Consider the following 13,490-nt stretch of genomic DNA (forward strand, 5'->3'; position numbering starts at 1 on the left):
AGGAACACAGGGATCGAACACGGAAACTTCAGGTTTCGTGAACCAGAGGCTTACAAACTGAGCCACTGTTGAAAAGTATCGAACTATTTCAAGTCGCGGGAGTCACGGTGGCTTAGAGGTTAGGACGTTGACTCGCTAACCTGGAGGTCCCGTGTTCGATCTCTGTGCTCGCCAAGAAAAATCATGGGGATTTTTCGGCGTGATTGTGGTGTAGGACGGAGGGCCTGGTAGAAGACAAAGTCCGCTGTACACAATGGCGTGCACGTAAAAGAAGAAAGAGTAGTCCATAATAGCCCCGCAGTCCGGGCAAAACGTCCCTCACAGCACACTGCATGGTGTATGCCCGTCTTTATTATCCCAGTAGAAGCGAACAGTAGGACGTAAACCTCATATCATTTTATTTTATTGCAAGTCGCTAAAGTGAAAATAAGTAAATTAGAAATGGAAACTCAATGGTGTATTTCTTCCAAATGGCAAAGTGCAAGAATGATGGCGATTGCTTGACTGGATGTTCTCGTCTATTAGACTTGGTTGACTTGATTTAACATTAAAAAAAATAAAATTCAAAACACATTTAGTTAAGCTGTTAGTTTGAAATTGTGATTTATACGACCACATGTAGAGCTGGCATGGAGATTAACATGACAAAGTTGCGCCAAATTTTCTATTTCAATTTTTTAGATGTACCACCCTTGAGTAAACGACGTTCCCGAGTTAGAACCAATGGAGAATACATAATCGATATGATATTTATTAGTTTGTATAATATACATAACAAAGGTTAATGGATGATAATCAATTTGATTCCTTAACGAATATTCAGTACTGTCAATCATACTAAACCACTGGGAACTTACAGTTAAGAACAACTACTGAGATTTCAGTTACAGAAAGTAAAACAATACGTGAGCATTACAATACCGAGAGAGGGAGAGAAATCGGGTTTAACGTCCACTCGACACAAACTAGGTCATTTTGGGACTAACATATGGTTCACTTTTTATTCAGTAATTCGCGGAGGGGGTGTGGGACTAAGAGAAACCCGACTAGGTTAGACAGCCAACCCTGTTCCTAGTTACGTTTAAGCTTGGGATCGAAACCACGCCACTTTACTCAATGGCAGACCTTGTCAGCTAAAGCGGGCACGTTTCTTACTCTTCATAGAATTCCAACTGTCAAGGTTGGAAGTCGAAAGACTAGACTAACGCCCAACTCTGTACCACTAATATGAGGAAAACAAGCTAATCACGGCTAAACGTTCCTTTTCTATGTTTTAACGAGGTAAAGTCTAAAAGTTAAGGCCCGCTGCAAATTTCGTCAAGAAATTGAAATGAAATGGGGTTTAACGTCCTACTGAATTTCGTCAAGATCGCGAGATGTAAATAGGATTGGGACACATGGTTATTGACGAGATTTGTGGGTTAGCGCTAATCCTAATCCTAGCCCTGTTTATATTTCGTGACCTTTGACCAAATCTACAGTGGGCCTTAACTTTTAGACCTTACCGTAGTAACGGTCCGCCACCCATAATTTTTCCGTATAGGGACTCGAGTTTGGAACCTCAGTGTAGAGGTGCCTTTACATGCAAATGCGATATCTAAATTAGAAATTATTGTTCCGTATAAAAAATCTTCTCGTTCATGCACTAAATGTTGTACAGATATTCCGTCACACAACCCGCTTTCTTCACAAACAAATTCCACATGTTTGTTTGAGTGCACCAGCAACAGACGACCTTTCCCTCTGATTGGCTGTTATACGTTATATTTATTTCATTAGCAGTGTGTTACCATGGAATTGATCATTTACACAACATGGTGGGTGCCAATTCATAGAGAAAAACCTCTAGGCGCGTGTCCAGAGCGGGGGCCCAAGGGAGTCCCATCTTCTTGCCACTATCTCACATAGAGCATAGTTTTCTTCTACATTCGTCAAAACAAACATACGAAGCATTGCAATCGTTTGGGTTTCACTCAACTCTAATCCTAAACATGTATGCACCTAAATGAGAACAAATATTGTCTAAGAACTTCTGATTTTATCAAATTGGAAATATGCTGTCATTTTTCTCGGTCCCACAAATGTAAATACTCTTAGGAAATAGTCTGATGTTATAAAATGTATAGATATTATTTTAAGATACTATTAATTAATGTTAAATCTAAATCGTTTATAGTGTGATGTGAAATGAATGTGTGAATATATTGAAAATGTAAAATGAACTTTAATGAATTCTTGTAACCTGATGGTTTTCGTGAAAAAGGATTTTTATTATTATTATTATCGGGTAGTCCCCCAGACCTCACGCCAAACTTGACGTCATTTCCACACCCAACCATTCCCTGTTTAAATTCCTGAACAGTGAACACGACCCAGCATCAGTGCCGGATTAACCATTAGATAATCAAGGCACGTGCTTTGGGCCAGCCAAAAATCCAGGCCACGAAGTAAAAACAATTTGTTATCTAGCTACTGTAATCTTATAGTAATTACAGTACTGTAAAAAAAAAAAAATCAGTTCTGAATTTTTTTGTAATAAATGTTCTGTTGTTAAATTTAACTTTCTAACTTTTATCAGTGAACCTAAAATATCTGTATTTTTAGGCACCCTATGTGCCTTAGGGCCAACAGAGCCTTAATCCGGCATTGCCTTGCATGGCGACATTTTTTGTACAGTTCTTGTCTGGATATTGTATACAAACGCGTGTCGTATTACAGATTAAATATTTCTTCATTCAGAATGACATAAATGTAATAAGTCTACAACTGATAAGAGACTGACTCACAGGAAAACATTAAATGTTGAATAGAAACTTTTCTTAGGTCTACGCATGACTACTGAGTTTAATGCAGCTACAAACAAGAACACGCTGGCTAAACAAAATATACACCATGTTATTTTATGTCAGATTCCAAAAGATTCGTTGCTTTACGATAGAGATTGTTTATAAGACCAAGTCGTATTAAAGATTAAAAATCGTTTGTGTTTAATCAGAGCAAAGGGGGATGAGTGGCCGCTTTATGATTCGCTTTAGATCATAAGGTCTGTCACTGAGCCAAGTGGCGTGGTTTTCTCCGGGTCCTCTGGTTTCCAAACACAGATAAAGACCTTCAAACCTACAGCGAATTATTGAAATAAAATTGAACCATATGTTTGACCCGAAATGACCTAGTTTGTGTCGAGTCGAATTGATGTATCTCTCTCCCTCTCTTTCTCTCTCTCTCTCTCTCTCTCTTTCTCTCTCTTTCTCTCCTCTTCTTAAACTAGGGATCTTCACAATCAAGACACAAACTAGGTCAATTCAAGACTAACGCATTGTTCAATTTCATTTCAATAATTCGCTTGCGCGTAATGGTCTTTAACAGTGGAGAGGGGGGGGGGGGAGAACCCGACCCGAAGAAAACCAACAAGATTACACAGGTGAGTGTTTTTTTGTTCATGAAATCTCCCAAAGTATTAAGAATTCAATTGTTTGGACATTAGTCGAACACAGTGAAGTTGTATATAGTCTTACACTTCAGATAACTATGGGCCATGCAATAACTACATGCCTCTTTCCTCATTGAACTCCAGATGTAATGTTCATGTTTTAAGCTTTGTAAGATAAATATCATATTCTTCATAATTTGGGAGTTCTTAGTCGTAAAGTTGTATATAGTATAAAACTTGATATCACGATGAGCCATGCAACATTCCTCTTTCCTCATTGAATTCCATATATAATTTTCATTTTTTAAATTTGATAATCCATTATAATATATAATTTCCAATTTTTAAACTTGATAATTTTGGGGGTCATAGTATAACACATCAGATCACGATGAACCATGCAATATAACTACTACATGCCTCTTTCCTCATTGAAATTCATATGTAATATCCATTTTTTAATTTGTCTTAAGATAAATACCAGCTCTATATCATATTAAAGGTTCTTTAGCAAGACGCAGGTTATATAAACGTAACATCCGTTGTTGAGGTTATATTTACAATAACTTCACTCATTACTCAAATAACCATCAATTCTATGATTCACACGTTACTAGAACCTACCAAAAATATAATGGCGTCTTAAGAATCATAAGTAATTTGTCAGACATATTTTATGAGATATTGAAGATCGTGTAGTCTTTGAAAATTGTCTAGATAGGTTTATTCTTTTTAGTGTGCATTGTCAATTTTTATATTATATTATTTATGAAACAATAATTTGAACGTTCGTACATTGTTCAGATTATGTCTCAGAAGTTCTGATCTAGTATTAAAAGATGCATTATTCTGAGCAAATATTTAGGAGCGTTTGGTAGAAATATTCTCAATTGATGAAAATGGTTAAAAAATAATAATCCAAATCGTTTAAATAGTTGATAACATTGCATGACAAAAGAAGGATTTTTTTTTGTCTTAATCCACAGTGAGAACATGGTGTAAGTTGCTAGAAAACTAGAACAATTCACGCCCAGAAGCAACCAGAAGCCGGTATGTACAAGAGAGCCGATGAGAGAAATTTGATAAGACCGGCGTGTTGATTCTGACTTCTCCCCAATAACTTGTTCGAGGTTACAAAACCAATGTTCAACAATTACAGTCAATTCTTTGCCACTGTTAATCTGGCAAGAATCTCGATTTAAAGAAGAAAAATTCACAATCACTCAAGTTAAATATTCATTTGGATATATTAATAAATAAAACTAGTACTCACTGTTTCTGCGCGAGATATCTAAGCGGCCATTATCCAACTTTGCTCCACTGTAAAGCCGACATAGCAAGTCTAAAAATAGGTTGGAATACCCCTGATGGTAAATTGCTGTATTTGGCAATGGTTCACTGCGGGAAAGAGGGCTTCCTCTCGATTTCGGCCAATCGCGGTTCGCGAAGCGTTTCTTTGAGACTGGTGTCAAGTCGGGACACCGATAATCAATGACGTCATATTTAAAGACTTTGTATTTATTTAGGGGTTTAAAACACCATGGGGTCAGTCCTACCGTGGTGTCGGTGTTATGTAATCCACGTTAAGACTTCTAGAGTTACCAAATATAATATATATTACTAGAGCAAGACAGCGCATTTAAAATGTGTTTTTAAAAAGTAAGCTTATCTTTTTAATGACATTCTTATCAAACATCGACATGACATCCTCTGCTTCCTTTTTTTTCGTTTACATTATAAGACTGAAGAGAGTTTCTGGGTTTAAAGAATGTGTATCTTGGAATTAAAGATGTTAATATTATGCTTAGGTTGTTTTGTTTTGTTTTTTTGTTTTTTTTTTAAGTTGACAACATAAGTTTTCAACGTGTATTTCAGATTTCCAGCCTCAGCTTATTTAATTTAGAAAATTGTGATATTATTATATTCCGGAAAGGCATAATTGTGATATATTCATGAAAGGCATATGTTTGGATGGATATTGGATTGTGATATAATACCAGTGTAACTTGTTTGTGAGGGGGGAGGTGTAATTAATATTCCAATATATTATTAAGTACTGTAATATGAAATCAATAAAAAATATGTTATTATTGCACATTTAAATATGTTATCACAGATCAAACATGTTACCACAGATCAAATATGTTACCACACATTCAAATATGTAATATGTTATTAGTTATTACTAATTCCAATATGTTATCACACATTCAAATGGAATATGTTATAGGGGGTTATATTGCCGAATGGTCAGCGCGTGCGCGTTGTATCATAAGGTTTGTCGTTGAGTCAACTGGCGTGGTTTCGATTTCCCGGTTGTACGTGACAAGGAGTAGGGTCGATTGTCCAACTTCGTGTGCTTTCTCCGGGTCCTCCGGTTTCCTCCCACTGCTAAAGACCCCCTACGCGCAAGCGAATTATTGAAATAAAATTGAACCATATATGTTAGTCCCGAAATGATATAGTTTGTGTCGGGTGGACGTTAAACCCCATTTCTCTCTGTTATCAAACATATTTATATGTATTATAATATGTTATCACTAAATATGTTATCACACATTCAAATACGTTACACCATAGTCAAATATTTTATCCATCAAAAGTGGACTCAGACCATTTTACAGTTTGTTTATGTAATATTGACATAATAATCAATAAGATTATTACTTTAAAAACGATCATTTATTATCTAATGAGAGTCGGAGGAATGGATGAATAATTGGCTAATAATATATTGATTTTTGTTGTAGTATTGTTTAAGTTGAAACTAACTGACTTTGACAGTAACAAGATAATTATTATAGAAAATTGGTTTGGATGATTAAAGATTCAGTAATAACAGCAAAACGTAATATAGCGCATCCAATAATTGCCGATAATAGGGGGGAGGGTGTTAACCTCCACTCGACACAAACTATGTCATTTCGGGACTAACACATGGTTTAATTTTATTTCCATAATTCGCTTGCGCGTAGGGGTCTTTAGCAATGGGAGGAAACCGGAGGACCCGGAGAAAACCCACGAGGTTTGACAGGCGACCCTACTCCTTGCCACCAACAACCGGAGGATAATTTATTATTAAGAGAGTTTGCTGTAATGCTGAATATATTCAAAGCTATTTACATTTTTTTCCTTGGGGAAAGTTAGAATACTCCTTTAATAATCCGCGATTCGTTGTGAAATTTTGCAGGTGGATGTACATCTCGTTGGTTATACATACGAATTCGATTCGCTATATAATTTGATTTTCTCAAAAAATCTGACACAACCTATATTTCAATGTATTGCAATTTTACAAAACTTTTTCCATTAGTTACGGATTCTGCAGCCATTGTGAGTGGAGAGCTATCAGTCTCGATTGTTAAGACTTCCTTACAAGATATTATATCGGAACTGTTAGGATTGGATGGAAGATCCCATAAAGAGAGCACGAAGGTCAACTGCTATTGATGTTTCTGTCATTTCACGTTTAAATGACCAAACAACATCTTCACAGTCCATGAGTTTAATACTTCATGGTCTGGTACAAGAAAATGAAATAAACGAAATTAGGCATGACGATTGTGTTGCACTAATGGAAGTGTGAGATTAAAATCGAAGTCCGGTATAAACACTGGCAATTGGAATTCGGAGCGGATGGGGGAGGGAGCTGTACCCCCAATTCCGCTTAACGTACATTGTTGATATTGAATTCCTCCTGTAATTTACATTTAATTTAACAAAATTTAGAATTATGGACACAACTGAAAATACAATACCAATCCTGAGGTATCGAGTTGACAACGCAGACTCTTTCTTTCTACAGAACGCCAGATGCCACTTCATATCAAATTAATAGATTGTCACTAATCAGGAGTATTGGGTTCGATTCCGGTGGTGCAGAAAACCCGAGGTCCTGTGCACACATTGGCGTGCACGTAAAAGAGCCGTTGATAGAATTCGAAATAAGAGTATGCCGTAGCGCCGCTGTCCGGGCAATATTTTCCGCATATCACACTGTATGGTGTATGCCCGTCTTCATTAGATCAGTAGGTATAGTAGGACGTTAAACCCCATTTCATTACACCGTGCATTCAATTTCTACATGGACTGGAATCAGGGCGTTTTCAGGATTATAAGAAGTAGTGTCCCACTACTGAAAAATATGCCCCACTGAGACACCTTCCCCGAATCCTGAAAGTGCTCAAAAGTAGGACGTTAAACGCCATTTTATTTGTATTACGGAGGGGGGGGGTAGCACGTGCGCGCTGTATGATAAGGTCTGTCATTTAGTCAACTGGCGTTGATTCGATTACCCGGTTATACGTGACAAGAAGTAGGGTCGCCTGTCTAACCTCGTGGGTTTTCTCCGGGTCCTCCGGTTTCCTCCCACTGCTAAAAACACCTACTTGCAAGCGAATTATTGAAATAAAGTTGAACCATATGTTAGTCCCGAAATGACCTATTACAGATGCTGATTTACGATGATGATGATGATGGATGTTATGAGTATGATTATTATTGGCCATATAATTTATCATGTTTTCACTGTACATCAACAATAATAACAATCTCTACATCTAATATTGATTTTATACTACACCAGTGCACCCATTATACTTGTCTTTATATATATATCACTCATTTATAACTAGTCGAGTCAGATCTAAACCGTGTAACTATATATGAAATGAAATGAAATGGGGTTTAACATCCTACTGTTCTGATTCGACTGGGATAATAAAGAGGGGCATGCGCTATAAAGTGTGCTATGGGGGGAACTTTTGCCCGGACAGTCGCGCTACGGCCTACTCTTATATCAAAATAAAGTCTGTCATGAGGGCAATTTTGCCCGGGCACTATGGCCTACTCTTATATCGAATTCCAACTGCCTAGGGATCTTTTACGTGCACGCCAATGTATAAACGGGACCTCAGTGTTTCGTCCCACCCGAACGACTAGACAGCTGTCTTTGTCAGGCCCTCCCTCCTGCACCACTGACAAGGAGAAACCACGTCGGAAAATCCCGATGAACTTTCTGGGCCAATGCAGTTATTGAACACGCGACCTCCAGACTATCGAGCCAGCGTCTTACCCACTTAGCCACTGTGGCTCCCAGTAACTATATATACTGAAGTCCAGTATAATTAGGAGCCACGGTTGCGCAGTGGATGAGGCACTGGTTCTTGCCTCAGGTGATCTTGGGTTCGACCCCAATGTCGGCCGAGAAGGTTTTTCGTGGTTTTACACCGTGGTTTCCCCAGGGATTTTGTCTTTTTGATTGGTTTCCCCGGGTCCTCCGGTTTCCTCCCACTGCTAAAGACCCCTACGCGCAAGCGAATTATTGAAATAAAATTAAGCCATATGTTAGTCCCGAAATGACCTAGTTTGTGTCGAGTGGACTTTAAACTCCATTTCTCTCTCTATCTCCCTTTTTGAATGGACGACCAACAGAGGTCTCGCGGACACATTGTCGTACACATACAAGAACCATTGACTGTCCTGGCAAAATGTCCATCATAGGTTTCGTGGGAACGCTACTGCCGCGGCAAATGAAATGAACTTGGGTTTAACGTCCGACTGTTCTTCTCCGACTGGGCTAATGAAGACGGGCATACGCCATATAGTGTGCTATGAGGGGAATACGGACAACTCATATACGAATTCCAACTGCCAAGGTATCTTTTACGTGCACGCCTAGACACTGGTCCTTGCCAGGCCCTTCGTCCTGCAGCATTGAGACAAGTGGAAACTAAACCGGAAAGTCCTGATGAACTTTCTCGGCCAACACCGGCAGCGACTGCTAAGGGAAAATTTCATGCTCAATCACAAACTGGGCTAATCAAGACGGCGATACGCCATGCAGTGTGTCATGAAGTAAAATTTGCACCGAGGAGATCTTTAACATTAAAATGACAAACATGGGACCTGGGCGTCCCATCCCATCCGATAGACTAAACGCTTACTCACAGAGCCAACTTGACTCTTATTCATTTGAAACGATATGATAGCAAACTACCAAGGGGTTGTATCTGTTATTGAAAATACAAATCAAGTGCAGGGAAATTTGAATAATAGTTACATACAACTCCCAAGACTAATATATTAGAAGTAATGCAATATTTTATTCAATTCCAGATAGAATATTATATATAGACAGATTTATTTATCTATTAGTGTACAGTAATAATGTAATAATGCACATGAGTATATATATATTATTCTCATTTATCTTGAAAGGAATTCATTTGAATATCAAAGTTCTATACATTTGTGGGTCACTGTGTAGCTAAGTGGGCAAGGCGCTGGCTCGCTAGCCTGGAGGTCGGGTGTTCGATCCCTGCATTAGCTGAGAAATGAAATGAAATGAAATGGGGTTTAAGGTCCTACTGTTCTGCTCCTATACTGGGCTAATGAAGACGGGCATACGCCATACAGTGTGCTATGAGGGAAATTTTGCCCGGGCAGCGGCACTATCGCCTACTCTTATATCGAATTCCTACTGCCAAGGGATCTTTTACGTGCATTCCAATGTATACACGGGACCTCGGTTTTTCGTCTCATTCGAAGGACTAGACAACTGTCCTTGTCAGGCCCTGCATTAGCTGAGAAAGTTCATCCAGATTTTCCTTCGTGCTTCCCCTTGTCAGTGATGCAGGACGAAGGGCCTGACAAGGACAGCTGTCTAGTCGTTCGGGTAGGACGAAAAACCGAGATCCCGTGTACACACGTAAAAGATCCCTTGGCGGACCCGGAGAAAACCCACGAGGTTGGACAGGCGACCCTACTCCTTGTCACGTACAACCGGGGATTCGAAACCACGCCAGTTGACTGTATAACGATACAGACATCTCTCTATATATGTATAGGCAGCGCACAGCAACCATTAAACAAAATAAGCAAAAGGTGTTCAGAGCACCAACGTCCAAAGAATTGCACGATTAAAAGATTGAACAAAATGTAGAACCATTGAAAGCTGGGAAACTTTTCTATACTAACTATTTATGTTACTGTAACTATATGTTTATGTTCCTATAACTATCGGGGGAGGGTGGTAACTATAGGGGAGGGGGGGGCGAATGGTAAAGGTGTGCTTTGTAGATCATAACGACTGCCATTAAGTACGTGACAAGAAGTAAGGTTGCCTGTCCAACCTCGTGGGTTTTCTCCGGGATCTCCGGATTCCTCAAGCGAATTATTGAAATAAAATAGAATCATACGATACCATACTTTAGTTTGTTGGTTTTATTTCATGTTCGCACTTAACCATTTTAGCATGTTTTATGCAAAAAAGCGTCTTCTTCTTCTTCGTAGTTGGTAGTCTTCTCTCTTTGAAATGCTGGAGCCACGGTGGTTAAGTGAGTAAAACGTTGGCTCACTAATCTGGAGGTCGGGTGTTCGATCCCTTCATTGGCCGAGAAAGTTCATCAGGATTTTCCGGCGTGGTTCCTCCTTGCCAGTGTTGCAGGACCGTGTCCTTAGCAAGGGGCAAAGTATTGTGGTTCGGATGGAATGAAAAACTGAGGTCCCATGTACACATTGGCGTGCACGTTAAAGATCTCTTGGCAGTTGGATTTCGGTATAACAGTACCTCATAGCACACTGTATGCCCGCCTTCATTATCCCAGTCGGAGCAGAACAGTTCGTCGTCAAACATCATTCATTTTATATCATGAATGGACAATGACCTATATTTTATATTAATAAATCAAGTCTTTGACTGGAATATGATAGATGAACATATATTTCAAACTGTTAAGATGTTAAAGTTTGGTAAACCTATCGCCGTATGGTTGAATGGTTCTGCGGAACAGTCATCTGTCGATCTGTTGAAGGGTTTGGTATATAGTTGACCCTATAACGACCCCATATGGTTGTAATTACCATGTTTGTTGATTCAATCAACCGTGACCTGTCAGAGCAGAATAGTCGTCTGCTGGTAATAATTAGTTTTAGATTTTCATAGTCTCAACTTAGTCGTGCGTACAATCAGTTTACATTATACATTTTACCGTCCGTTGTGATGTGGTTTCCCCTTGTCAGTGGTGCAGGACTGACGAACAAGGACAGTGTTTAGTCATTCGGATGGTACGAAACACCGAGGTTCCGTGTACACAATGGCGTTCGCAAAAGAACCCTTGACAGTTGTAATTCGATATAAGAGTAGGCCGTAGTGCCGCTGTCCGGGCAAAATTTCCCTCATAGCACACTGTATGGAGTATGCCCGTCTTCATTATAGCCCAGTCGGAGCAAAACAGTAGGACGCCAAACCCCATTTCATTTTACCGTGCGTTCAATTTCTACAGGAACTGGAATCGGGGCATGTTCAGGCCCCACTGAGATAACATCCCCGAATCCCCTGAAGACCCAGTGCTCCGAACTGGGCTAATCCAGACAGGCATACGCCATACAGTGAGCTATGGTGGAAATTGTGCCCTGTCTTATTTCGAATTCCATCTGTCATGGGTTATTTTATGCGCATGCCAATGTCATCACGGGACCTCGTTTTTTCGTCCCATCCGAATACTCGACACTCTCCTTGTCAGGTCCTCCTTCATGTTCCACATACAAAGGGAAACCGCGCCAGAAAAATCCAGAAGAACTTTCTCGGCAAACACCTGGTTAGCCAATTAGCGTCTTATTCACAGAGTCACCGCGATCCCCTGCACCATTATTAGTTCAGTACATAATCGCTTAATAGACGTTAACTGCCATAATTGTTCTTTGTTGTAGGCGTTACGTACAGACATCAAGCATCAATATAATTCCCAGATTTATAGCAGATATAATTATAACAATAAATATAGTATTCCAATTATTCTGTCATTATCTGGAGTCACTATGATGTATTGCACGTGCGTTGTTTTAATGAGACACCATATTTGAAAGGGTTGACAGTTTTAATTATAGATGATATTGAGACGGGCCACGGTACTACATGGTTATTATATATTAAATGTTGGTGTGAGAGAGAGAGAGAGAGAGGGGGGGGGGTAACGTCCACTCGACACAAACTAGGCAATTTGGGACTAACATATTTCTTCAATTTTATCTCAATAATTCGGTGGCGCGTAGGGTTTTTTTTTTTACAGTGGGAGGAAACTGGAGGACCCGGCGAAATCATACGGGGTTGGACAGGCGACCGTACTACTTGTCACATACAGGCTTGGGGTCGAATCCACGCCACTTGACTGACTTAATGACACACCTTATGATCTGAAGCGCATGCGTTAAACCATTCGGCTACCCAACATCCCTAACATTAATTATAAGAATAGAAATAGAGTCGTAATTTCTTCTTATATGCAATGTTATCTTTGGAAAAGGAAAAGAAAATGAAATTAACTTCCTTCTGTACAGACCTGGCTAATGAAGATCCTCTTGGAAAAGGAGAAATTAAATTAAATGAACATGTTTTTCGCGGTTTAACGTCTTACTTGGAAAAGGAAAAATGAAATTAAATGAACAGGTTTTTCACGGTTTAGCATCTTACTTGGAAAAGGAAATATCGCCTGTTATGAAAACAAATAATATATACTAATGTCCAAAAGAAAGTATGCACTGTGCCTTTCGTCCTGCTTCAAGCAAATTCTTTTTTCCGTTGTATGCGGTTTTTGGGTACAATGTCATTTGTTTTGCCATTTATTTGCTATTGAGTTTGGATGCACGAGAAATGTTCAGTGTAGTTTTATCACATTTTGTTGATTTAAACAAAACTTAGTCATATCTTTAGTGTGTATACTTTCTTTTGGACATTAGTATATATATTATATAGGGAGAAGCGGGTGATCTTTGATCTGTTTTGAGATGAAAATGAGTAAAACTTTCTCATCTAAGGGTCGACTGAAAATGGGCAATCGTAGATCAATTTCTCAAATTAATCCATTCAAAATAAGATTTTTAAAACGATATTCTCATAACAATAAGCGTAAAACTTTCTGATCCGATGAGCGACTGAAAATACGCCCATAAAGTGAGTCGCCTTTCATTGTTATCTTTATCAACTTGAAATAAATAATTCTATAATTATTATAGAGTAAAACTTCATATAACGGGCGACTGAAAATTGGCGATTTTAGAT

At 38.9% G+C, this 13,490-nt stretch overlaps 1 protein-coding gene across 4 annotated transcripts in view; it reads right to left on the bottom strand.

Annotated features, from left to right (window-relative positions):
- Window positions 1-4,820, bottom strand: part of LOC126823403 (muscle M-line assembly protein unc-89) — an 80,742-nt gene extending 75,922 nt beyond the window's left edge. For all 4 annotated transcript variants that reach the window (XM_050552225.2, XM_050552223.2, XM_050552224.2 and 1 more), the window contains exon 1: window positions 4,704-4,820. The gene's annotated coding sequence lies outside the window, so the exon portion shown is untranslated. The remainder of the gene's footprint in view (window positions 1-4,703) is intronic.
- Between the last annotated feature and the right edge of the window lie 8,670 nt (window positions 4,821-13,490).

This window comes from Patella vulgata, chromosome 6, assembly GCF_932274485.2.
Source record: "Patella vulgata chromosome 6, xgPatVulg1.2, whole genome shotgun sequence".
In the NCBI taxonomy this organism is placed as follows: domain Eukaryota; kingdom Metazoa; phylum Mollusca; class Gastropoda; family Patellidae; genus Patella; species Patella vulgata.